The sequence below is a fragment of the Equus asinus genome, chromosome 8, assembly GCF_041296235.1.
Source record: "Equus asinus isolate D_3611 breed Donkey chromosome 8, EquAss-T2T_v2, whole genome shotgun sequence".
NCBI classification, from domain to species: Eukaryota; Metazoa; Chordata; class Mammalia; order Perissodactyla; family Equidae; genus Equus; species Equus asinus.
The window spans coordinates 27,839,822-27,865,408 of NC_091797.1; the positions used below are offsets into that span (position 1 = coordinate 27,839,822).

At 50.7% G+C, this 25,587-nt stretch overlaps 2 long non-coding RNA genes across 2 annotated transcripts; one reads left to right on the forward strand and one right to left on the reverse strand.

The window, feature by feature from the left end:
* Positions 1–226: 226 nt before the first annotated feature.
* On the forward strand, positions 227–14,301 carry LOC139045847 (uncharacterized). The gene is made up of 3 exons (XR_011505003.1): positions 227–616; positions 5,554–5,794; positions 13,086–14,301. It is a non-coding gene; the product is annotated as an uncharacterized lncRNA (long non-coding RNA).
* LOC123288288 (uncharacterized) lies at positions 14,275–24,005 on the reverse strand. The gene is made up of 3 exons (XR_011505002.1): positions 23,879–24,005; positions 19,278–23,790; positions 14,275–19,180 (listed from the first exon to the last, which is right to left on the reverse strand). It is a non-coding gene; the product is annotated as an uncharacterized lncRNA (long non-coding RNA).
* Between the last annotated feature and the right edge of the window lie 1,582 nt (positions 24,006–25,587).

Below are 25,587 nucleotides of genomic sequence, written 5' to 3' on the forward strand. Positions count from 1 at the left end.
TGAATGCCACACATATGCTCTGAGTTCATATATGCGTTAGGTGTGGGCTGAAACGTGCCTTTTGTGCGCAGGAGCATGTGTTGCGCTTTGCGCATGCTCGGAGCACGCTCCGTTCTGTGGTGCGTGGGCTTTGTTCGTAGCGAGGGAGACGTGCGTCAGGGGCGGGCTAAGAGCGAAGTGTGTTGTTGTGTGTGGTGTCCAGGTGTGCGTGCTGCTCGCGTGGGATGCACGGTGGGAGGTGGCAGGAGGTTAGTGACACGGTGAGGGTTCTCCGCGGTGGGCATGGGTCGGGGTCCTGCCACCAAGACAAGCCGGGGCAGAACCTCGGCTTGTCACCACCTGCCCCGGACCGACCTGCGGGGCATTCTGGGAAGCGGGCCACGCCCACCGCGGGGGCTGACAGGAGCGGAGGAGGCGGCGCTGGAAGTGGAGGGGTGCCCCGGGCGGCGTGGCTCATCTCTGCACGCCTGCTGGGCTGGGGCTGTAAGAGCCCCTCGGTAGCTAAATTGTCCTGTTTAACGGCTCTTATTGATCGAGCGCGGTGCCCTCCACGTGTATTTCCCCGTCTGATCCTCAGGGCCGGCCTCTGAGGGGAGTTCCTCTCCCCACCGCACAGGTGAGTTACCTGAGGCTCCCAGAGGTGAAGGAGCCCGCCCACCTGGGACCCTAACGCCCCAACTTGCTGCAGGTGAATTTCGGGCGAGAAAAACGCCACAGAAAATGGAAGTCCCTGGATAGCGTGACCCCGAGTTTCTTCCAAAACCTGTGGAAAGGTGTTTGCCAAAGTCTCTCCTAAAACCCCTCTGAATTTCTCGCCAGTGATGGAAAGGGAGTTTAGGTTTATTTCCAGGAAAACAAGGTTGGAAGAATGAAGATGTCACATAAGCTTGTACGGTATGACGTGATGCTTCCCAGAGGGTATGTAGTTGAATAGTAAAGAAGCTAATTGTGAGGCGGGTCCCTGGCCCAGTGGTTGGATTCCCGTGGCCATGTTGAGGCGGCGTCCCACATGCCACAACTAGAAAGACCCATAACTAAAAATATACAAGTATCTACTGGGGGGGTTTGGGGAGAAAAAGAAAAAGAAAAAGATTGGCAAGTTGTTAGCTCAGGTGCCAGTCTAAAAAGAAAAAGCTAATTGTCCAAAATTATATTTAATACCCACTGTGGGGTGAAGGATTAACATCTCTTTAAACTTCGCGTAGTGGTATTTCAGATTTGCTTCTGGTGGGGTCTCCCTCCTCCTCTGCCTTCTTCTCCTCCTCCTTCCTTCGATCTTCCTTCCTTCATTCCTTCCTCTTTCTTTCTTCTACCATATTTTCTTGTGTTTTTGATCCATTAGGTTGAATCATATGTAATTGCCCTTTATATAGATCAAAACTAGGCAGTTTCGTACGTTCAACCTAACACATTTTGGAAAGCTCTTTTATATTTTAGAAAGTGCAGGGGAATTGCTTATGTTTGATTAGAGTTGCAGAAGTCCTGAGAATTCTCGCTGATTGGAGCAGCTTGCTCTTATGTATCATGGCTGAAGAGGTGGCATATGGTGTGCTGGAGCCAGCTAGTACTGGCTCACCAGCTGATTGTGAAATATTCAAGAATTTTGCCAGCCAGTTGTTAAACCATTGGTAGTTTGAAATTGGTCATGGAGGGAGCATTCACACCATGGAAACTGGCTTCCCTCCTTGCCCTCCTGGGATCCAATGAAGCAGCACACTACTGGTTGTTTGGCTCATCTTAGGCCAAGGGAAGTCACAGTGAAATCAGTTCCCCCAGAACCACATAGATCCCCAAATAGAAACCGAGACGGTGGGAAGAGTGGAATGGATGCTGAGGAGGCAACCAACAGGCTCAGCGGTTTGGGGAGAATACATTGAAAACTTGAGGATGAGCTATTGCAGTTCATAATTATGGTTCATTTTAGTTAACAGTTATCAAATATTTACCACGTGCCAAGCACTGTTTGAAGCACTTTATATGTGTTAACTCATTTGATCCCCAAAATGATCTTATGAGGTGGACATTAATATCCCCATTTTACAAAGAGAGAAACTGAGGCTCCAAGAGGCTAAGTAACTTAGCCAATGTTAGACAGATAGTAGGTGATAGAACTTGGCTTTGATGCCAGGACACATGCTCTTAACTACTATGCTACACTGCCTATCTTATATCTGTTAGGTTATGCTGCAGTAACAACCCCCAGATCTCAGTATCTGACAATAATAAAGGTTTATTCTGGCTCACATTACATGTTTGCTGTGTGTCAGCTGTGGTTCTGCTTTGTATGTCTTGTCCTGGGACTCAGGTTGAAGGAGCAGCCCCTATCTTGCCTTTTCCCTGGCGAAAAGAGCAATTCTAATAACATGTGATGATTCTTAAGATTCACGCAATGTGTAGCATACATTACTTTTTGTCACACTCATTTGGTCAGAGCACATCATATGGCCAAGCCTTGACTCAATGGGGAAAAGTTTCCCCTCCCCCCAAGCATTGTAAGTCACATGGCAACCTGCTCAGTAGTGAATAATTGGGAGCTATTTTAGGTTAGGTTCCCCAGAAGTAGACCCTGAGTCAAGGATTTGTGGGTAAGTGATTAAGGAAGGAAGTGTTAAGGAAGTGTTCCTGGGAGAATCTGGAAAAAGAGAGGGAGGGGAAAAACAGGGAAGAAGACAAAGCTAAGTGGGGGTGTAGTTTCAGGCAAAGTCCTGGGCTGAGCCTCGTCCTGCAGGGGGTTCTGGAGTGTAAATTATATCTCAGAGTCTATCCCAACTCCAGGCAGGGGAGCTAGGCTTTCATATTTCCACAGCTGTCAATCATTGGTTAAGCTCCCAGCAGACATAAGCAACGGAGCACTTTTGGCTTTCTGAACCTGGGCGAAGCAGCTCCGGGAGCCCTGAGCAGTCCTTCAGGAGAAGTCACAGGTGCATGGCTCTTAGAAACAAAATCATGCTGAAGTCGGGAGAAGGAGCAGAAGCTGAAAAGAGATCTGAGAAGATGTGGGCAGAGCACCAATAATGTCCCCTAAAGGAGCATTAATGCTGTCTACCATGCTGCCTTTATGTTATGCTGTCTTATTTCAATATCAAAGTATGACATTATTTCTCCTATAGTTAGTGGCGTATCTTTGATGCCAGGCAGAGGGGCCAGAGTTTGCTCCTATTGGAACAACAGGCAATGGGGAGTCATTACAAGTTTTTCAGGAACCCCGTGGGATGAGCGCATGTGTCTACCACTGAAATCTTTCCAGGGTGAAGAAGGATGTGCACAGTACTGCAGTGCACTTCTGACATGAATCACCCAGAGTTAGCACAGCCTCCGCAGGAGAAGGGCACAGCCCCCAACGAGACTGCCCTGTTCAGACACCAGCTGTAGGTTCAAGGGTCCCTGGGCCATCCTCACTTATAACCAATGGCTATAAATTCAGGGATTCCCATGACCCCCTCAGGTTCCATAGTTTGCTGGGATGAATTACAGAACTCAGGAAAGTGCTATACCTAGTGATTACAGTTTTGCTATAAAAGATACAATTCAGAACCAGCCAAAGGAAGAGACACGTAGGGTGAGGGTTGGGAGGATCCCAAACAGGGACTCTCCATGCCCCCTCCCTGTGAAATCAGGACACATCACCTTCCCAGCACGTCCATGCATTCACCAAGCAGGAGGCTCACCTGAGCTTCCAGTGTCAGAGTTTTCACTGGGGCTTTGTTATACACACATGATTGATTGAACTCAATCTCCAGGCCCCTCCCCTCCCCAGAGGAAGTTGGGCTGAATAATGTGGCTCAGATCCCCAGCCCTCTAATCACGTGACTGGTCTCTCTGCTGCGACCAGCCCCATCCTGAGTCCCTCATTAATGTAAACTCAGCTGGGGTCTGAGGGCCCCACCGTGATTAACAAGACACTCCTATCACTGGGGACAATCAGGAAGGGTTTGGAAGTTCCTTTCCAGGAACCCAGCACAAAGTCCTGACAAATTCTTTATTATACGTGTATCATTGGATTGAAGAATCGTATTGAACCCTGAGCAGAATTTTTTTTTAATTCCCTGAGTAGACATATATGTAAGAGCAAATACAGTACACCAAAGGCAAAAAAAAAATCTTAAATGCAACCTGGGCAATAAGACAGATAACCTACAAAGACAAAAATAGAGTAACAGCAGACTTATCTTCAACTGCACTAGAGACTAAAAGATAAAGGAATGGTATCTCCAAGAGAATTCTAAGGTAGGTTGCTCTTACTGAAAGGTAAAACATAAAATACTTATAGGATACTGTAGTAATGTTTACCTGTCATCGTGAGGGAATGTTAATCTGTTATTGACGTCATCATTTAAAAGCCAAAACATTATTTTTAATGTTTTCTGATGTGTATCATTGGAAAATATATCACCCATCCTTCCGTCTCAACCGAGGGTTCAGGTTCAACGTTAGCGTGCTCTTACAACGCGAGACTCCCAGGGGTTCCTGAGGCCTGCCGGGCTGTGTGTCCCTGCATTAAATGGCCCACGCTGCTGTGCTTTGTGCTTCTCTTTGCTCTGTAATTCTGCCTCACTGCAGCAGCAGTTTTGTTGAGCCTTTTAATCTGTTGCTGCATTTAATATGCGTTTGTCTAAATATGGGTCAGCGCCTTTCTCCAGCTTCCTGACGTCTGTAGCTCACTAGTTATATATGGCAGATTGTATTTTCCAAAAAGGGCACCACAATATATCCCATCCAACATGCTCTCCTTACGATGTAATGTTGACACTCCACCCATCGTGTGTGCTTTCTCCCCTTGAATCTGAGTGGGTGCCTGATGCTGTGTGACTTCTAGGGTCATAAAAGGCTATACAGCTTCCACCAGTCCTGTAGGAATGCTTGTTCTTGGAACCTAATCACCATGCCATGAGGAAGGGGCAACACCACAGGGAGAGGCCACAGGTAGGTGTCTGGCAGACAGCCCCAGCTGAGGCCCCTCTCAGCAGCTAGCACCAGTCTCCCACCAGGTGAATGAGTGAATGCATGAGTGAGTGAGTGAGCCATCAGCTGATCCCAGCCCCAGCCTTCGAGCCGCCCTAGCTGATGCCAAGTGGAGCAGAAACGAGCTGTCCCTGCCCAGATTATGGATTTATGAGCAAAAGAAATGATGGTGGTTTTAAGCCGCCTCTAAGTTTGGGGTGGTATCATTCACAGCTATAGGCACCTGGAAAACTGCAGTCACTTCTTCCTCACCGCTTAACAGCTGCTCCGTGTGACGTGGTTGGAGCCCTCTGGGAGCTCTTAACCCAAAGGTGTCCTTTGCCAACTGTAAGGAAGTTCCAACCTTATAAATTATTTCAAGTTTCCTCCTGCTCTAGACAAAGCTGCTTTGGTTTCAAAAGAGAGAAGAAACTCATTCAAATTACCCCAGGAAAAGGGGGTTTAATGAAAGGATACAGAGGGCTCCTGGGACTCCAAGAACAGCAACGGCTGCACAGTGTGGCCTTGTGGGAACTGCAACTGTTTTGTATGTATATTTGTAGCTTTTTGCCACTCTCTGGACATACCCTCTACTCTTTTCTCATTGCATAGGCTTGCTCGCCAGTTCAGAAAGGGATCCACACACTTTTCCTCACTTCCTACCGCTGCCACACCACAGCCTTTATGATTCAAGTGCCACTACTGATTCAGCGCCCATCTGATTGAAACAGCTCCTCTTTACTAAGCAAGGTCCCAGGAAGCACAAGTAGCTGGGCTCGTTACATCTGAGCTGACCTTGGTCAGGTGTCCATCTTCGAGTAATCATCTGGTCCCCAGGAGGGCAGGTTTTGAGGTAAGGAGTCTCCTCGAAGGGGTGTGGGTGGGGCATGCAGTGATTGACATCTCCAGAACACCTCCTCATCAAGGCTGCTAACTCCTCCTGGCCGGCAAATGAAAGCTGACATGGGCACAAGTGTAACCCCCGGATGTGGGCAGCACAGAATCAGGCACTGCCATCCCAGGGGAGGATCAGAAATGCGGAAGAGGAAGAGGAACCGTGTCTGGCAGCAGATGGTGGGACCTGCCAGCCTTGGTCAAGCTTGCAGGTAGCATTTCACCCTTGAAGGCTCCATGGTGTCCAACAGACTCTGAGTTCAAATTCCAGGTCAGCTCATTTAAAAGCTATGAGACCTCAGGTAAATGCCCTCTCTGAGCCTTGATTTCTTCATCTGTAAAATGGGGATAATAGTACCAGCCTTGCAGGGCAAGGGTGAGAATTAAATGAAATGACTCTGTTAAGTATTTATCACAGGGTCTGGCTCACTGCAGTCGTTCACTAAACGTGAACTCCCTTTCTTCTCTGACTTGGGAGTCGGAGTTCCCCCTTACAGGTTGTGAAATGTGCTGGGTCAAAGATCCTGTGACTGGGGCTGCCCCATGGCAGAGTCGTTAAGTTCTTGTGCTCCGCTTTGGAGGCCCAGGTTTTGCCAGTTCAGATCATCATGCCATGCTGAGGCGGCGTCCCACATAGAAGAACTGGAATGGCTTACAACTAGGATATACAACTATGCACTGGGGCTTTGGGGAGAAAAAAAAAAAAAGATCCTGTGACTGAAGGTCGAAAGGTTTCTCACCCAATGACTCACACCCTCAAATGAGTTCCCTGCCTCAGGGCTTTGCAAGGGTGAGACAAGCCTGGGTGGGTCCAGAGATGCCCTAATGGGGGCTACCAGCCTCACCTTGTTTCGATTCCTAAAAATCTGGAAAACAAGAATTAGACTGCAGATGGTTTGGAGTCATAACCAAGAAACGTACACATTAGAAATCAATGAATAGAAATGTACATTGCAGCAACGTTGAACCAGTGCTCCTGCATGCGCCCGCTGGCTTTAAGAACTCAGAGAAATTATTAAACGAGCGGGCAGATCTCAGTCCCCTGGCAACTCTAGCTCAGGCAGTTCTGCAGCTCTGTACGGTGGCAGTTACTGAATGTCGAGCATTGCATGTCAAATGCCCCCCATTGAAGCCCTGAGGCTGAGGGCAGGAGCACTGGATCAGGAGTCCCAGGCCTGGGGTCCATCCCAGCCTTGCTGCTGACTATCTCTGCGTCCTTGGACGAGTCTTTTTCCCTCTCCAAGCCTGGGTCTCCACGCCTATAAAATAGGAAGGTTGGACCAGATGATTTCCAAGAGGCTTCAAACTCAAGTAGGGCAGGGGCATCTTAGTGATTAAGACAAACCTTAGAGTTACCCAGACATCAGTTCAAATCCCGTCTCTTCCACTGTTGGTGGTGTGACCCCGGGCAAGTTGTTTAACCTCTATACACCTCGGTTTCCTTATCTGTAAACTGGGGATAGTTACAGTGTAAGGGCGTTGTAAAGATTAAAAAAGATAAATCCGTCAGTGCATGTAACACAATGCCTTGCCTATAGTAAGTTCTCAGTGAATGTTAGGCATTATTGTTAGTGAACAGGGATGTAAAAAAGTATTTTTGAAAGCTCAGCTCCAATAATCATGTCGACCTCTGGGGCTCCCCAGGCCGGAGTCAGCGGGTTTCTGGAGCGTCAAAAGAGGAGCAGATGCCAGTTTGTACAACACAGTCATTGCTCTCCTTCAACTGACACGTTTCCCCATTTTTGATGAAACTTTGGGGAGAAGGAGATGATTTTATAAATGTTTCAGCCTAGAGGACATGACCATTACGGTTTCTGTAAGTCAGGTGGCGAGAACTCAGTACATGGTGCAGAGCAGTATTTCTCTAGCTTCCCTGGGAGGGAACTAAACACGGGTTCCCGGGTCCCGCCCCACATCTACTTGATGTGACTCTCCAAGGCAGGAGTGTGGAACCAGCCGTTTAACCACTGCCCCAGTTATTGCTTCTTGTCAGGGAAGTTTGGGAAACCCTGGCAGAGAAGGTGTGGCCACCCCACAGGCCATTGTGGGGAAGAGAAAGGGGGCCAGGAGAAGCAGTAGGGTGTGTGTGTGAGAACTGACCCTTCCCCAAGGTGGCATAGGGGGAGTGGGGAAGGGCCGGGAGAGGCGGCCCTGTTAATGAGGTGACTGAATATCTGTTAGCTGCGTTTGAGGGGGAACAGACCAAGATGCCTAATTGGCAAGTTGTCCCCTCCCTTCCCAGCTCCCACTCCCTGAAGTGGGGCTCGTGAGACAGGTTAAAGCAGAAACAGGAAAAACTTAAAAAGAAACACTATCTTTGTGCATCTGAGTGTTCTGGGAGGGAATTATTTCTCTCATTATGTCACATCATCATCATTGTCATCAAAATGTCACCTCATTGTCATCAAGAAGTCTTCAGCCGAAGGTGTCCAGCTCTGAAGCCTTAGGGTCTGGGTCTGGGTCACTCCGGAGCTAAGCCAGGTTTGGGCCCCTTTACGTCCAGGAAGCTGCCCCCGCCCCCCCAGGAAGGAACCAGAAAGCGCTCTTCCAGTCTGGCTGGGAAATGGTTTGGGGGCAGGAGGCTGGCGATTACATCTTCCCCAAGGGGTCACACAGCCACCAAATTAGAGGGGGAGCCCCCGTAGATGCATTCGGAAATCCCAGATCCCTGTGCTTCCCTGGCCTTGGCCTTCGGAGCTGCCCCTCTTGTCACACTGCTCCTGGGCTGAACGGTTCGTGTTCCTTCGGCTCTGCACCCTTTCTGAGTGGGATGTCCTTTTTTTCTTTTTTCTTTTCCTAGTCACTTCTCATTCTGCCCTGGGGCAGATGAAGAGCTCTAAAGTCCTGGACGTCTAATCCTTTGATTATTGTGGAAATAATAATAATAAACTCAGATTTGAATCATCATTTATATTTAAATTTTAAAAAGTTGAGGTGAAATACATACAACAGAAAATTTACCATTTTAGGGTAGACACTGCAGTGGCATTTAGTGCATTCCCAGTGTTGGGCAACCATCACCGTTGTTGAGTTCCTGAATGTTTCCATCACCTCAAAAGGAAACCCTGTGCCCACTAAGTGCTCACTCCCCATTTCTCCCTCCCCCCAGCGACTGGCAACCATCAATCTGCTTTTTATCTCTGTAGATTTGCCTATTCTGGATATTTCATATAAATGGAATCATACGCTATGTGGCCTTCTGTGTCTGGCTTCTTGCATTTAGCATAATGTTTTCAAGATTCAGCCATGTTGTCATGTGTCAGTACTTCATTCCTTTTTAAGACTGAATAATATTCCATCATATTGATGTGCCACATTTTGTTTATCTATTCATCAGCTGACATCCTTTATATTTTTAAAGTGCTTTCATGTACATTATGTCACCTGATCCTCACAAAAATTCTTGGAGGTAGTCAGGGCAGGCACTATTCATTATTATGATGATTTTCCCCATTTTATAGATGAGACTGAGGCTCATAAAGGTGCACTCACTTGTTCAAGGTCCCAAAGTTGGTTAATGGCAGACCCAGAATCAGAACCCAGGTGTCTTGAGTTTGATGACCAAAACCTTTGTTGGGAGTTTGCTTTGTCATCCCTGGCAGTGTTCTTCCACTGAAGACCTGTGCTCACCTTGGCAAGGCAGGTGAGGACCAGCGAGGGTTCAACCCTTGGGCAGGCCAGATTCTAGACAGGCCTAATTTTGTCCATTGGTGAGGTCGGTCACTGCCTACAGGCCTGGTCTTGCCAGGCCTCTGCTCAGACCTCCTTGAGGACTCCCCTTCCGTCTCTGCTTGAAGCACCCTCACCTTAGAATGCCGCAGGAGGCTGGAGCCCAGGGAGGGCTGGTTACCCTACATTCTCCCAGCACCAAACCCAGCAGTCCGGCTCCGTAAATGTTTGCCGACCAAGACATGGTAAGGGCCCAAGGGTGCTCTGATGTTGTGCTCGCTCTCCCCAGCAACATGTCCCCAGCAGCAGTCTCCCACCATCCAGAGCCACCCCTTGGGCCTTTTTACTGGGAATGCATAACAAGCAGTGAGGCAGCTCCAGCTCTCTGGCACCAAGCGGCAGGACTTTGGGGAGTGGAGTCCCATGCTGCAGCAGTGAGGCCTTCATTCCTGCTAAAATAACAACGAAACCACATAATGAAAAGTTTGCAAAGCTCAACAAAGCAACAAAAATGACCCATAATCTTACTACCCTAACACAACTGTTATTTTGAAGAACTCCCTTCCACTAGATTCCCTCCCTACCTTTCATCTTTCTTCCTGCTTTCCTTCCTTCCTTCCTCTGTCATGAAAGTAATACAGAATATTGTAATAGTTTTAAAATTACCTGTGGCTGGCCCCATGGCTGAGTGGTTAAGTTCGCACGCTTGGCTTCAGCAGCCCAGGGTTCGCCGGTTCAGATCCTGGATGTGGACGTACACACTGCTCGTCAAGCCATGCTGTGGTGGCGTCCCACATAGAAGAACTAGAATGACTTACAACCATGCATGGTGCTTTGGGGAGCAAAAAAAGGAGGAAGATTGGCAACAGATGTTAGCTCAGGGACAATCTTCCTTGCCAAAAAATAATAATAAAAATGTTTTTAAATAAAATAAAAGTTACCTAATATCTTATACCCAGAGACAACTATTGCGAACATTTTGTGTATTTCCTTCCAATCTTTTTCATTACCTTGTTTTTATAATTGAGATTTTTTTTTTTTAAAGATTGGCACCTGAGCTAACAACAGTTGCCAATCATTTTTTTCTGCATTTTCTCCCCAGATCCCCCCAGTACAAAGTTGTATATTTCAGTTGTGGGTCCTTCTAGTTGTGGCATGTGGGACGCCGCCTCAGCGTGGCCTGATGAGTGGTACCATGTCTGCACCCAGGATCTGAACCAGCAACACCCCGGGCGCCACAGTGGAGCACGAGAACTTAACCACTCGGCCACAGGGCCAGCCCACATAATTGAGATTTAACAGAGTATACAATTCCCCTAGTATTTTTGTATGTCACTGATTTTTTTCTAGTAATAAAAGCAATATATGTCTATTATAGAAATTTCTGGAAAAAATTACAAAAAAGGAGTAAAAGTTATCTAGAATATTCCTTCCACAGTTAGAAATTTTAACATGCATTTATTTTACATAGTTATAATCCTACTGAATAGTTTTTAATCTTTTTTTCCACATATAAGCATTTTCCCATGTTGCCTCATAGTCTTTATAATTAATTTTAGTTTTTAACCTTTAATAGATAACACATTTACATGGTACAGTATTTAAACGATTCGAAGGATATTCAGTGGAAAGATTTCTGCCCACCTTGTTCTCCATTTGCCCATTTTTCCTCCTACAGGACCCACTGTTACCTGTTTCTTGTGACTTCCTTCCTGAAGGACCTTTCTACGCATATCTAAACACATATGTGTATATTTAATTGTATGCCTTCCCAATCACCCTATTTTTTGGTTTTGAGGAAAATTAGCCCTGAACTAACATCCACCACTGATCCTCCTCTTTTTTTGCTGAGGAAGATTGGCCCTGAGCTAACATCCATGCCAGTCTTCCTACATTTTGTATATGGGACACCGCCACAGGATGGCTTGCTAAGCGGTGCATAGGTCCGTGCCCAGGATCTGAACCAGCAAACCCTAAGTTGCCCAATCGGAGCATGCAAACTTAACTGCTGCACCACCAGGCAGGCTACCCATCACCCTGTTTTTACACAAAGAATAATGAAATGCCACACTCTTCCTCACTTTCCTTTTTTTTTTAAATTGAGTTCATAATAGTTTATGTCATTGTGAAATTTCAGTTGTACATTATTTCTTGTCTGTCACCACATAAGTGCTCCCCTTCATGCCCTGTGCCCACCCCACATCCTCCTTCCCCTGGTAACCACTGAACTGTTTTCTTTGCCCATGTATTTGTTTATATTCCACATATGAGTGAAATCATCTGGTGTTTATCTTTCTCAGCCTGGCTTATTTCACTTAGCATAATTCCCTCCAGGTCCTTCCATGTTATTGCAAATGGGATGATTCTGTCTTTTTTCATGGCTGAGTAGTATTCCATTTGTATGTACACCACATCTTCTTTATCCAGTCATCGCCTCACCTTCCTTTTTGACTCCACATGTATCTTAGAGGTCTTCCTATTCCTATTCAAAGAGAGCTTCCTCAGTCTTTCTTTCTATACCGCATAGGCTTCTGCTCTATATGGGTGTAGCATAACGAGTATTAGACTAGGCTCTATAGATGAACATTTAAGTTGTTTCCAGTCTGTTGCAAACAATGCTAGTGACTAACGTTGCACATATACCATTGCGAGCATCCAGCTGTTGAATGAATGAACTGGGAGTGGAATTGCTGGGTCAACAAATGCATGCATTTATCATTTTGCTTGATATGGCCGAACTGCTCTCTGTAGGCTAGCAGCAGCAGCAGACGATTGAACCTGGTGTCTAGCCTTCATTACTTTCCCCATCTTTTGTTATGCCTACATAACAGGGTTAGGACCAGCTTCAGGCCAAACCCAGTTTCCCTTCCTAGCCACTCAAATGTACTGTGCAGGATACTGAAGGCCTGTGAGGTGACAGGCACTTGCTGGGTGCTGAGAAGCAAAGATGCCAGAGACCAGGTGCTGTCCTTGGGGGCTGGCCTGGGAGCTAGTAGGGGCTGAGGAGGAAGGGATATGTAAGAAGAGCCCCCGCCCTGCCCCTAGGCCCTAAGCTCCACAGGGGAGCAGCCGGGTCTGTTTTAGTTCTCCTTTCCCCAGCATCCCGCAGAGTGCAGGGTAGGTAGGCGGCAGCGCTCAGTATGCATTATGCAGGTAAATGATAGAATATCGGATGTCCGGTGTGGAGGGGGGGACGGTGGGGGTGGGGGGAGGTGCGGAGCGGGCATCGGTTGGAGCAGGTTTCACAGAGCAGAGCGTTTGAGGGCCTCTTTTTGGAGGATTGGTTTCACCCAGTGAAATTCTGGGCCTGAGGGGCTGAATGTTTGTTGGCCTCCTGACTCGCAAAGGACAGTTGTGTGAGGGGGGTGACAGTTAGGAATGATTTGGGGGTAAATCTGTGGGTGGGGTTAGGGGTCCCTCTGAGGAGCCCTGGACAATGGGCATCTCCAAAATAAGGCGGAAGTTCTCTGAGTTGAGACAAAGGAGGAAAAGGGAGGTGGTAGTGAGGACCACCAAAGAGAACATCCCGTGTCGTGCTGTCGTACTGGTGTCTGTCCGCCCCTCCCCCACCACCCCTCCAGGCGCAGAGTGCAGCTGCTGTGCAGAGGACAGCTCTCCTGCCCCGCCCAGCCCGGGGGCGCCCTGTGCGGTCCAGAGGCCACGGCCTGCTGTGCAGGCTGCAGAAGGGATGCCCACCCCGGCCTCATCAACCAGATGCCGAACTCCAAAAGCTGTTCCGACGGCTCAGAAGCAGCGGCTGCATCTCCAGGAAGGCAGGTGCCCATTTCTCTCTTTGGGGAGGAAACCAGCACAGTTTCAGATCCTCTAGTTCATTTCCTAGAATTTTAGAAAGACAGAACAGTTAAAGATCTGACTCTTACAGAAAATCAAGTACCAGCCCGTCGCCCACCAGCCCACCGGTTTTACAGATGAGGAAACTGAGGCCTAGAGAGGGGAAAGGGACTGCCTGCGGTCACACAGACAATTAGAGGCACTGCGAGGTTTGGGAACAGAGGGCCCGACTCTGCATCCAGTGCTCTCTGCTCTGAACCAGGGCGTGGAGGTCATAATGGTGACCTAGATGTGGCTCTGGGGCCAGAGAGGGGAGAGCAGGGCAGGAGCTGGAGGCAGGGTCAGAGCCAGGGCAGGGTGGGGGCAGCTACCTACACCTGTCCCAGCTGCTGGGTCATAAATCCTCCAGGAATTCCAGATATTCCACTCACGTCTAAATTCCCTGCTTGGAAGCAAACTGGCCAGCGTGGGTTTCAGGGAGGCCTCGGCCCAGAGAAGAGACGCATGTTGTGGAGAGAAACGGCCTGACTAAGGGAGGGGTTGCCAGGCCACCAGGTTCAGGGGACCTCCATGGAGAGAGCTGTCCCAGCCCTGTCATCCCAGGGGCCCAGGGTGACTTCTAGCAGTGACTCAGCTAAGCAATGTTCAGCGGGCAATGTTCCTGGGAACCCAGCCAGAGTGCGGAGGGGGGGCAGCAGGCCCAGACCCCGCCGTTTCCTGGACAAAGGGTGGGAGGTGCTCCTCTGGCCTCCTGGGACACTGACTCACCTTTGGAAGCTGCTTTGAGAGTTTACCAGAACTTGATTTTATCTGCATAAAATCCTTAGGAGAGTCCCACCATGGGATTTAGCCTCTAAAATTCCTTTCTAGATACCCCTGAGACCCTGGCCCACCCCCAGCCAGGGATCTCTGAGGGGTGAGGGGCACACACATTCCTTTCTCCTGAGGCGGAAGAAGACAAAAATAGTTCACGTACTAGAGCAGACAAACCTGAATTAAATGATGAAATAACAAAATGATGAAATAACAAACCCGCCTCTTACATCAATGAGTGGGTGCCTTCAGGTTCCTTGGCTCCTGGTAATCCTCGCAGCACCCCTGTGAGTAGGTTTTATAAGTCTCCTTTTACAGATAGGGAAACTGAGGCCCCGGGAAGTGGTGTCACTTTTTCCAGGACATAGGAAAGAACCCAAGGCCAGGGATCCATGGCTATTGGTCTGGACAAAGCGACGCCACCCGTTTCAGGCATCACCCTGAGGGCCCAGCTGCCACCCCCACCCTGCCCTAGGCCCCCCTCCCCAGGCCTCCTCTGGACAGCTGACTGGCTTTTCAATCACAAACCCATTCGAAGAGAAATTGAAAACCACTGGTAAGTCAGTATTTCTTCAGGCTTTGGGGATCGCACCTCTCAGTAAGAAATGCATCTACCACCACAGTGCAGTACCCAGACTCACAAACATAACTCATAGCACTTAGAATAATTTGTCATTATTTTATTTGTCTGCTTACAAATATGTAAAGCCAAACGCAAGTCTCATGGAATAATGGGTCCCCTCACTCCCTGAGACGCACCCGGGCATCTTTTCTCTTCCACTCTGTGTTGTTATTCTTGAAAGGTGCTCGTGTGACTCCTTAAATTGACTCCATGACTGAAGTTTGAGAGGCACCTCGGTGGATGGCAGCGGGGTCCCCACCCTTGTCGGCAGGTGGGCGGAGCCGGCAGTGAGCACAGGGCTCCGCGTGTGTGCCCCCTGTGCCTGGCATCGAACTTCGCCCTCCGGGCCCACAGGGAAAGACACAGCTGCCTGGAACTTGCCCTCCAGTCATTTATAAGCCAAGGAACAAGCCTTCTCACACACCAAACAAGGCTGACACAAAGTCAAGGCCGAAAGGATTGGCGCCTCTTAAGGACTGTATTTGTCTGCCCCGGCTGCCATGACAAAGTACCACAGACTGGGTGGTTCAAACAAGTTGACCTTCTCACAGCTCTGGAGGCTGGAGGTCCAAAATGGAGGTGCCAGAAGGCCTGATTTCTCCTGGGCCCCTCTCCTTGGAGTGCAGACAGCCGTGCCCTTGCTGCCTCTTCACATGGCCGTCCCTCTGTGCACGTGCCCTGGTGGCTCTCTCTGTGTTCTGATAGCCTCCTCTTCCCAGGACACCATTTTCACTGTGTCAGGGCCCACCCTAACGGCCTCATTTCAACTTACTTCCCTCTTTAAAGGCCCTCTCTCCAGATACAGTCACATTCTGGCACTGGGGGTTAGGGCTTCAACATAGGAATCTGAGGGGACACAATTCAGTCCATAACAAGGACCTACTGTGTGTGCAGCACATTAGCTCGTCTTCACACCCCCCCCACCCCCCCGGGCGCTGTGGGCCTTACTCCTGTTTGAAAGACGGTGGAGTGGTGTTGGACCAGGCTGCAGTGGCTCTCGGTCCGCGACTGACAGTAATGGCGCAGCATTCGAGGCCATGCTCTGCCCTCTGGCATGTCGCCTTTCGTGGGAGAAGCAGGTGGAGCAGGGCTGAGTCTCAAAAAGCCGTCCTTCGGATGAGTCGGGGGTGAGTGGGGCCGGAGGAGCCGGGGAGGCGGTGCCAGGGCAGGAGAGATGGAAGAAGAGGAGACAGCCTTCCAGGCAAGGGCGGGAGAGCTGCAGGGCCCTCCTGAGGACTCAGTCCAGCCCGCCCACTTCACCGGTGAGGAAACTGAGGCTCGGAGAGGAGGAAGCGATGCAACGCTCCACTTGGTGTATCTGCCTGTGAGTCTTGTCTTCTCTCTTCAAGGCCAGGCGGTGGCGTGGGTTTCTCTCTGCTCCCCATAGGGCCCAGCAGGCCCTTCAGAGAGGAGACTCAGGTGTGGACAGGAGACAGCGGGAGGAAATGGGACAGTGGGGGTTCTCAACTTGACGCCCCGACGCCGAACAGTGTGTAAGTGTGTATCACACCTGAGGAAAAGCAAGCAATTGCTAATCACAGACACTCCTAGAGCATGAGGATGTGGATTATATAGACACACACACACTTTTTCCCTCCTTTTTAAGTTTTTCACAGAGAGAGACACCCTTCGGCCAGCATGGAGTCAGCATCAGAGGGTCTTTCTCCCTCTGGGCCCCTCTTCCCTGTTCTCCCAGCATGCCCTGGAATTCCCCAGATCCTCCCACGTTTCTTCAAGTGAGGTTTTTGCTGGACAAACCGATCTCTCTTTGACTGAAATCGATCACCTCTCCAAGTGTTATTTTGCTAAAAGACTTGCCCAGTGGTGTGCTGGCAAGTGCTGGACAACCAGCTCTCCAGGGGAAAAAAAGATTAGAGAGATCAATAACTTCTAAAGAACCAATAATAATAAAATTGTAGTAAAGTAACTAGGAACTGATGAGTTTTGAGTATATACTACTTTTGTTTTTAATATAATTTGTGAGTTTGTGTCATGCATTCTCAGCGGGGGCGAAATTGGTTCTTGGTGGGGGACAAACCAATCTTACTCTCTGTATGTATAAAGCACAATTTACATCCAGTACATAAACGGACATACACTATGTCTGTGATATTAAAATTTCATGGGCAGAATGGTAGGAGATTAGGGGGAAAATGTCTGAAAGGGCTCCTTAGGGGGGAATAATGAACAAAGATTGAGAAATATTGGCGCATATAATTTAATTTCTAATGATGGCTATGTTGAACAACCAGCTCACAAAATACCTGAATATTTAACAGTGGGCTCTTGCGAGCCTGTGTGAGCTGGCCCTGCACACCCCCAGACCTGCCCACCTGGGGTGAGGTGGAGGGAACGAGGTGGAGGGGGGAGGGAGCAACCCCCTCTGCCACCCAAGCAGTACACCAGGCTAGTAAGAAAGATGTCGTGCGAGAGGTGTTGGGGGCAAAGAGGGTCTCTGGGGCCCCACAAATCAGTGGGAGCTGCCCCTCTGTCAGCCACTGAGTCCCTGCCCAAGACACTGGGTCCTGGCCATGTCATCCTCTCAGGTGATTCCCTGTCCTCCAATGGCCCCCGGGCCCAGTCAGCACGGCAGATGGGTGGTGGCATCCTGCAGGGCACCCCAGCCCCACAGGGCGCAACAGAGGTTTGTGCACATACCCTCACCCCTGCCCTGGAAGGGAGGCTCCAGAATTCAAGTCACCTTCCTCCAGTGCCTCTGGTCTGGTGGTTCTGCTGGAAGGCCGACCTCCGGCAGGCCTGGGGGGTCAGGAAGGGAGGGGCTTGTTTTCCCCTTGGGAACCCAAGGGGCCCATTTATTGCTGTTCCTCCTCATCAGATGTTGCCAGCCATCAGGATGACACAGCCCTCGCTGCTCTATTAGGTTGGGCCCATGGAAACTTGGACGCCTGGGGCACCTTTCAGTGCTGCCCAGGGTGGGGGTGGGGGCCCCCAGGCATGCCGATCCCAGCAGATGCCAGCATGGGCCCCTAGTTGGGCCTTCAGCCTCCGGGAGGGTGGCAGGAGGAGGGAGGAGGGTGCCCTCCCGGGAGCATTGACAGTGTTGCTCTAATTGCTTTGGAGGAACCGGTCCAGAGTCAGCCAAAGGCACTTTGTTTTCTGTAAATAGGGCAGAGAGAGGCACGGGAACCTGGGAAGAGGCGGTTCCTCTCTTTCCTCAAGTCTGCCTGTCCCCCTCTCCAGACCCATTGGGAGGCTAGGGTCTTGCTGGCTCATCCCAGAGGCTCTGTGGATCCTGCGAAAACCTCCACATGGCTCCTCAGAGTCTCATCCTCAAAAGGGTCGGCTGAGAAGCCGCCCCAAACAGCAGCGTTCCTCTCCAGCCTTGCCTTTCCCTTTCCCTGCCCTGTAAAATGGGCTTACTCACGGCCTTCCCACCCGGTCAAGGAGTGGGAGTTAATTGGTGTGTGTTGGGTGCTCCAAGACTCCAGTGGAGGTTCTCGTGGTTGGGGGAGGAGCGGTCATTGCCCATTTGTGTCCCCAGCTGCCCTGAGGCTTCTTTTTACAAAGGTCATTTATATGGTGCGCTCATTCGCTCACTCTCCCAAGACTCACTGGGGACTTGTCCCACTCCCCATCCCACAGGACTGTCCCTGTGGGTCCCTAGACCAGCTTCCAGTTTGGGGGCTTTTTTAGAAGACCCCGAGGCCAGCCTGTTACCTGGACCTGAGGGAGGCTGGCACCCATACTAGCCGGTGATACCAGCCTCCAGCATGATCCAGGAAGGGTGGGCTGGAGGGCTCCAAACTGGAGTGGTGGGGTCCTGACAGGTGGGCTACATGCCTGGGAGGGCTGGCCAAGGTCAGCTGGCCAGAGTTCAGGGACAGGACTTGCAGCCCTCATACTCACCATGCCCCCCTGCCTCAGAGCCTTTGCACATGCTGTTCCCTCTGCCTGGAATGCTCTTCTTTCTTTTCTTGATTTGATTAACTCTCACTCATCTTTTCTGCCTCAGCCCAACCATCATTTCCTCCAGGAAGCAGCCTTCTCTCATTTCCATGCTTATGACAAACCTCTGTGTTTATAGTTTTCATAGCAAAAGGCACCTGTTGATTGGAGCTAACATTTTGGGGGGGTGGGGGTGGGGGTGAACATTTAAGTAATGTCTGTGTCTCCAATAGAAGTTTCCCAAAACAGGTAGGATGTCTATTTTTGCTCTTCATTACACCCCAGTCTAAAGATTTATTGAATATACGCGTGAAATGAGTTACCACCTCTGTGAGGCCCTCCCCACATGGCATTCTCCACCTTGTGCTGAAATGATCTGTTTCCATGTCCATCTTTTTAGGACTTGGGGCAATGAGGTGACATCGTGAAGAATCTGGGTAGTGGAGCCACACTGAGTCGGTTCGTATTCAGGCTCTGCTGCTTACTGGCCAAATAATAATCTTAGGCAAGTTCCCAAAGGTCTCTGCACCTCAGTTTCCCCATCTGTAAAATGAGAGTAATAGTAAATGGGTTAATGCATGTGAGATGCTGAGAGCAGGGTTGGGCAGGTAAGTGTGCCAGTGAACGGGGGTGCTCTTACTGTATGTGTGTCTCTGGCACCCAGCCACCAGGGCCGGGGGCATACTAGGCGTTTTCCATGAAAGTCTCATTGATTGAAACGGCAATGTTCAGGATTGGTCCTGGAAGGAAGAAAACTGAGAGACGGAACCGAAACCCAGCTGCCCAACATCCCGTCCCCTAGCCAGGCTTTTCCGCCTGATTGACAGCAGCAGTTCACTCCAGGAGGAGCGGTTGAGTCCCATTTGCATGTTTTTCCAGGACTCGCAGAACCAGCCTCATGGTTTCCCCTCAGGGACACCAGCACCACCAGCTGGCACCCCTTCCCCAAAGGTCTGGTTTCACCTCTGCGGCTGTCCTCCAAGCTTCTTGTTCTGACAACTGCAACCTTTTCCCTGTGTGCCTCCAGCCCCAGGGAAGCCCCACTGCTTCCTGGTTGTGACTGAGTGAAGCTGTGACACCTCAGCCTTCTCTCTGCCTTCTCAATGCTTCAGAACCTAATTAACACTTCTTGGTACTACAGTCTCTCTGTTAAAGTGACCGCAGTGGTTTCTGGGTCTGTCTGGACCCTGACTGACACACTCGCGGGTCCTCCGCCCCCAGGTTCACGGTGACCCAGCCAGAAGCAGCCGCCAGACCCCCACACGGCTGCCCTGCCTCAGCTCTAAGGAGAAACAGCTGCTTCGGCCCCCTTTCGGGAATCCTGTGACTAGAGAGGGATGTGCTGCTCGCAGGGATAACTCATCAGCCCTGGAAAACTGGGCCAACAGTTAAACCACACAAACAAAAGAGCTGCAGCTCCACACAGAGCCTCCCGCTGGTCAGATGCCAAGACAAACAGCTCGGTGCCCGGGGCCTGTGGGGCTGCAGGCTTCCTGGGCCTCCTGGGGGCATCTCAGGAAGGAGGGCCTGAGCCCCAGAATCTCTCCTTCCTGGACTCCAAGTCTTCCTTCATTCCCTCCAGGAGTGTCTGGAACAGGCTGTGCTCTTCTTCTACTCTAGAACCTTCTGGTAAATTGTGGAGCTTTCCAGGGCTTACCTCCCCCAGTGAATGTCAAAGGCAGTGGGGTGCACGTTAGGTTCTTGTGGAGAGCTTCTAAAATTGCTGATGTCTTGGCCCCACCCCAGAGATTTTGGTCTGGCCCAGCACTGGTATTTATTAAAACTCCCAAGTGATTCCACTGTGCGATCAGGAGTGAAACCCACCGAGCCATCAGGAGTGAAACCCACCGAGTTCAAAGACCGTATTAGGACTGCGCTTCCCAAATTTTCGAGCCCATCAGCGTCACCTGGAGGGCACGTGAAACCACAGACCGCCAAGCCTCACCCCAGGTTCCTACTCAGTCGTTCTGGGACAGGGCCCGGGACTGTGCATTTCTTACAAGTTCCCAGCTGATGCTCCCACTGGGGACCACACTTTGAGAACCTCTGGCCATGGAGTCGAACAGCCCAGGTTCAAATGCCAGCTCTGCCAGACCCAGTTGACTGTCCACCTGAAAGGGTTTTGCGGGGACTGAAAGACACAACTCAGACAAAGAGCTTCACACAGTCCCTGCACGTAATCACGTCCAGTGAACACTGTTGTTGCTGTGATTATGATGACTAGCAGGCAAGGCTACAGAAATCTGGAGTTATAGCATGCGACTTTGAACCATCGTTTCCATCAGAGCCTCAGTTTCCCCATCTGTAAAATGGGGATGATACCCTGGCCCAGCCCACTCTACGGCTTGTGGAAGGATCAAAGGAGTTCCCTGATGTGAAATGTGGTGGATGCTGTGAAGCCCAATAGGGGAGCTATATAGGAAGGGGTCAAGCAGGCACAGCCCCATCCCGGGGCCATGGCGTAGGGCTGCTTGCTCACGTGGACGTCTGAAACAGCAGCTTTACGTGCTGATGAGAGAGGAATCCCCATGTCTCCCTCCAGCTGCCTGCATGGCTCCCTGACCCCCTCAGGCATCGGGCATGCCTGGGTGGGGCAGTGGCTAGTTGGCTCTTCAACCGTGTAAGAGGAAGAGATAGGGGCTGGAGGACTCAGCCGCCCCCACCCCACCCATCTTTCTGCTAAGAAAAGGAATGTGGTGGAAGAGACCAAAGGTGTGCAATCAAAGGTTTCCCTCTCCAGCCCTCGCCGCACACTTTCCATCTTGGTGCCGTCCCTCCTTGATCCCCCCTCTCCTTTTGTCATCCGCTCACCCACACGCACCTCCGCCTGCCTGGCTCCAGGGAGGGGAGCTGGGCATAAGCTACACCCCGGGGAAGCCCAGAGGGCAGGGAGGAAATGACTGTTCTGCTCAGACTAGGAACTTACTGGTCCACCTGGTCCCATCCCTTTTCAGTTCAACTCGCAGACACTTAGTGCATGTCTGCTGGTGTAAGGCTAACGGGCAAGTTAATATTACTGCTTTCTGCATTGGGGGGGGGGCGGAGAAAAAAGACCTATTTGGGAGGAACAGCCTCAGAGGAGCTGAGTTGGAAAGAGCTGGAGTCCTTGGCAGTGAGAACATGAAAAGTGAGTCGGCCCCCACACTGCTGGTGGGGAGGGGCAATCGGGCTTGACTTTACTCAGGGGCGATTTGGCAGAACAGGTCAAAAGCCTGAAAACAGGCATATGCTGACCTGGGGGTTCAGGCCTGGAATCCATCCTGAGGAAATATCACTAAATGATCAGCCTGATTTGAGTCTTGGCTCCAGGGCTGGGTGACCTTGGACAAGTTATGGTCTGGTCCCTAAAATGGGGCTTCATGATCACATCCCCTCACAGGGTTGAGGAGGAAATGAGACAATGCCTTGCATGCAGTAAGCGCTCACTGACACTGCCGTCTTGGTTGGGGTTCCCGCAGATGCAGACTCCAAGACAAGGATTCTGGAGGTGGGGGCGTGGGGCCGTGAGACAGGGAAGGAAGGAAGCCCACGCAGGCTGAGTTTATCCAGCTCCATGTGGAATGCGCTGCCTGCATGGGAAAATGCCTCGAAGTGGAGTCGGGAAGGCATGGGTACGCAGCTGTCTCTATTCCTTTAGGTCTTGCTTCTAAAATCCTCAGGACTGTCTGCCTCCACAATTCTTTTACATGAGAGAAAAATAAAGCTTTCTCCAGTTTAAGCCATTTATTTTGCTTTTCTGTTACATGCAGCTGAGTTTAATGCTTATCTGAAGCTGAAGGCCAGTGGCCAGCCCATCAGGAAGTTGTTCAAGGGACCCACCGTGGAGACCCAATGGCACAGGCAGGTGCTGTGGTGTCAACATCACACCTGCGAAATGATCTCACCAAATGATCTCAACCACTTGCCCTACCCACCCTCTGGGAGCCTAAGTGTGTAATGAAAAAAGTCCTAGGTAGGGGTTCGTCCCTTCTGCCCCAAACCCCGGGTGTCTGGCACCTCCCCGAGCCTCGGCTCCATGCCCCCAACCCCCTTCCTATGCTCTTCTTCACAACTTATCTGCTCCATGTGCCCTTCTCCTTGGCTCTGCTCTGTTAGGCAACAGCTGGCACATCTGACAAGTGGATTGGTGTTACTGGGTTAATGTGTCACCCTCCCAAGTAGCAGATGTGCATTTTTGACGGGGGCCAGGAGACACGGCCGTATGCCCAGAGCCAAATGACGTGAAGATCACCAGAAAAACAAGAGGCCGCCTGCTGCTGGCCTCACTTCCTCTGTTCCACTCCCGGTTCCTCCTCCATCCTATCCCCTCCCCTGGCACAGCTGGCCATGGCCACAGCTCCTACCTCAGCAAATGCCAGGTCCCCACCCTCCACCGCCATTTGGCCAGAGCTTCTATACTGAAAGCGAAAGGAGGAGTTGGAACAGAAAGAAAAATAATAAAACCACTGAAAGAGAAGAAACAGCTGGCAGAATATTGGAAAAATTCCCGGGCAGGAATCCCCAGCCCTCAAGGGCTGTGCCAGGCTGAGGATGTTCTTAAAGGACAATCTTGAAATTCGTTCTTAACACTGTTGCTGGCTCATGGGAGTACCTGACCCCTGGCCCCCGCCAGGCCCCAGAGGGGTATATGCATGATGTTGGGGTTGTGTTTTGAGGGTCAGAGCAGAGCTAGGGTGGGTGGGAGAGGGTAGGACTAGGTAGGGGGTTGGGGTGGGCATGGACCCTGGTGGGTGGGCCTAACTGGCTGAGGGTCCAGGCCCTTCTGGAATTCAAGGGCAGGGTCTTTCCCTGAGGCAGCACATGGAGAGGAGAAAGCTTGGCAGAGCTGTGTGGCCAAGAGGGCGTGCAGGTGCAGGGAGGGGCGCTCTCAGAGGCTGCACTAGCAGCAGCCAGGTGGCAGCAGCCAAAAAATAAACTTGGCTGCTCTTACCTAAGCCAGAGTGAGATCCTACATCCGTTCGGGAAATGTGGATGAAAACTGGAAGAGGTTGAAACAGGGATCTGGCTTGTTCTTCTGGGAGTGTGGAGCAGGCGCAGCAGTGGATGGCAGGCAGGGAGATGGAGGCGGTGGTACCACCCCGCACAGGAGCGTGGCTCCAGCCATGCACAGGGACCTGCAGGCTGGCCACCAATAGGGGCTGGTGCCAGGATTCCTGATGGAGAAATGTGAAGGGTCCTGCAGCCAGGGCTGGGAGGAGGGGACAGGGGATGGAGGAGAATGGAAGTGGGTCTGCAACTCACCTGAACACCCAGTTTGGGGTTTGGCTGATGGAATTTGGAGAGGAGGACAGAGGCTGGACATTGTGCAAATCATCAGGCTTCTGGCCAAGCCTGGCAGGCCCTCCTGGCCCCTTGCCGTGGGCTGATGGCTTGACCCACCAGAAAAGCCCCCTCACCCCTCATGAATTGCAATTTATGATAATAAAAAGAATAGTCCACAATAAACTGGGAGCCAGTCCTCTGACAGGGAGGGAACAATTTCTGCCAAGTTCATTAATTCCAGGCAAGGTACGGCCTGAGGAATGTTCCAAGCCCTATCTACTGATTCTTCTCTGTCTTCACTCCTCTCCCCCTCCTCAGTGAGGCCAGGGGGCCGTAGCGCCCCCCGAACTCCCAAGTCCCTCCATGCACCTGCCCCTCAGTTGACTCCACACACACCCCAGATTAATCTCCCAAAACACTGGCTCCTCCCTCCCCGTGCCCGGCATTCACCACCCTCCAGACCAGTCCACGTCACCTGTTGACCTGACCTCTCCCCCTCTTACTGAGGGTAGTGGAGGAATGGGTGTTACAGTCAGGTTAGGGCACAGGCACTGGGTTTAAAGTCTGCCTCTACCACTCAGTGCCTACCCTTCTGCTTCCTCATCCAGGAAGTAGAGGTGATAACCATATCTACTTTATATGGGTGTGGGGTTTTTTTCTTTTCTTTTTTTGCTGAGGAAGAGTTGCCCTGAGCTAACATCTGTGCCAATCTTCCTCTACTTTGTATGTGGGTCACCACCACAGCATGGCTGCCCAGTGGTGTAAGTCTGTGCCCAGGATCCAAACCCATGAGCTGGGCCACCAAAGCAGAGTGGGCTGAACTTAACCACTACGCCATGGGGCCAGCCGCTTTATGTGAGTGTTTTGAGGATTAATGAGTAAATAAATATAAAGTACTTAAAACAGTGCCAGGTATGTACTGAGCTCTCAATAAATGTGAGCTCTTATAATTTCTATTGTTATTCACTGGAATGTTCACTGAAGAGAGATTTTTGTTTTATTCACCAACTTCATCCTGGTGACTCGAACAGTGTCTAACGCATAGTAGATGCTTAAGGAATGTGTGTGAATTTATTGTTGTAAACTCCGTTCCGACCAAATTCTTCCCTGTAACATACTTTATATACTCCTACCTCCACGCCCTTGCTCATGCCATTCCTGCCTCTGGAAGGGCTGTACCCGGTCCAGCCTAATTTCTCCTACTACTTGGAATTTCCAGCCCCAGCCTCCCCTCCCCTCAGAGGACCTCGCTGGCTCAGAACCTGCACAAAACCACCGCCCAGTATAGGCTTGGTGGTTTGTGGCTGGGCTTTTATGCTTTGGCTCCAAAGCACAGTTTCCGCACCGACTTGGCGCTTAGCGCTCCCTGCCTCCTGGGGTGGCCCCTAAGAACTGGAGCACCCCAGCTACTATATGTGTCCTTTATCTTGTGACTTTGACATTCAGACAGGGCTTCCCAGGTGAAGCCACCTGAATAACTAGACACAACTAGACATGTGGGCTCCAAACCACAGTTTCTGGGCTTCCTCATTGGTGAGCTGAGAGACATGGCATCTGTGTGTCCGAGAAAGACGAGCCAGGCGGCTCCACATCAACAGGCTGCCTTCCACCCGGACGGGGCGACAGCTGCCTGTAACTTGGCTGTTTACGCACTAAAAAAAGAAATTCCATGGTGACCAGTTGACTCA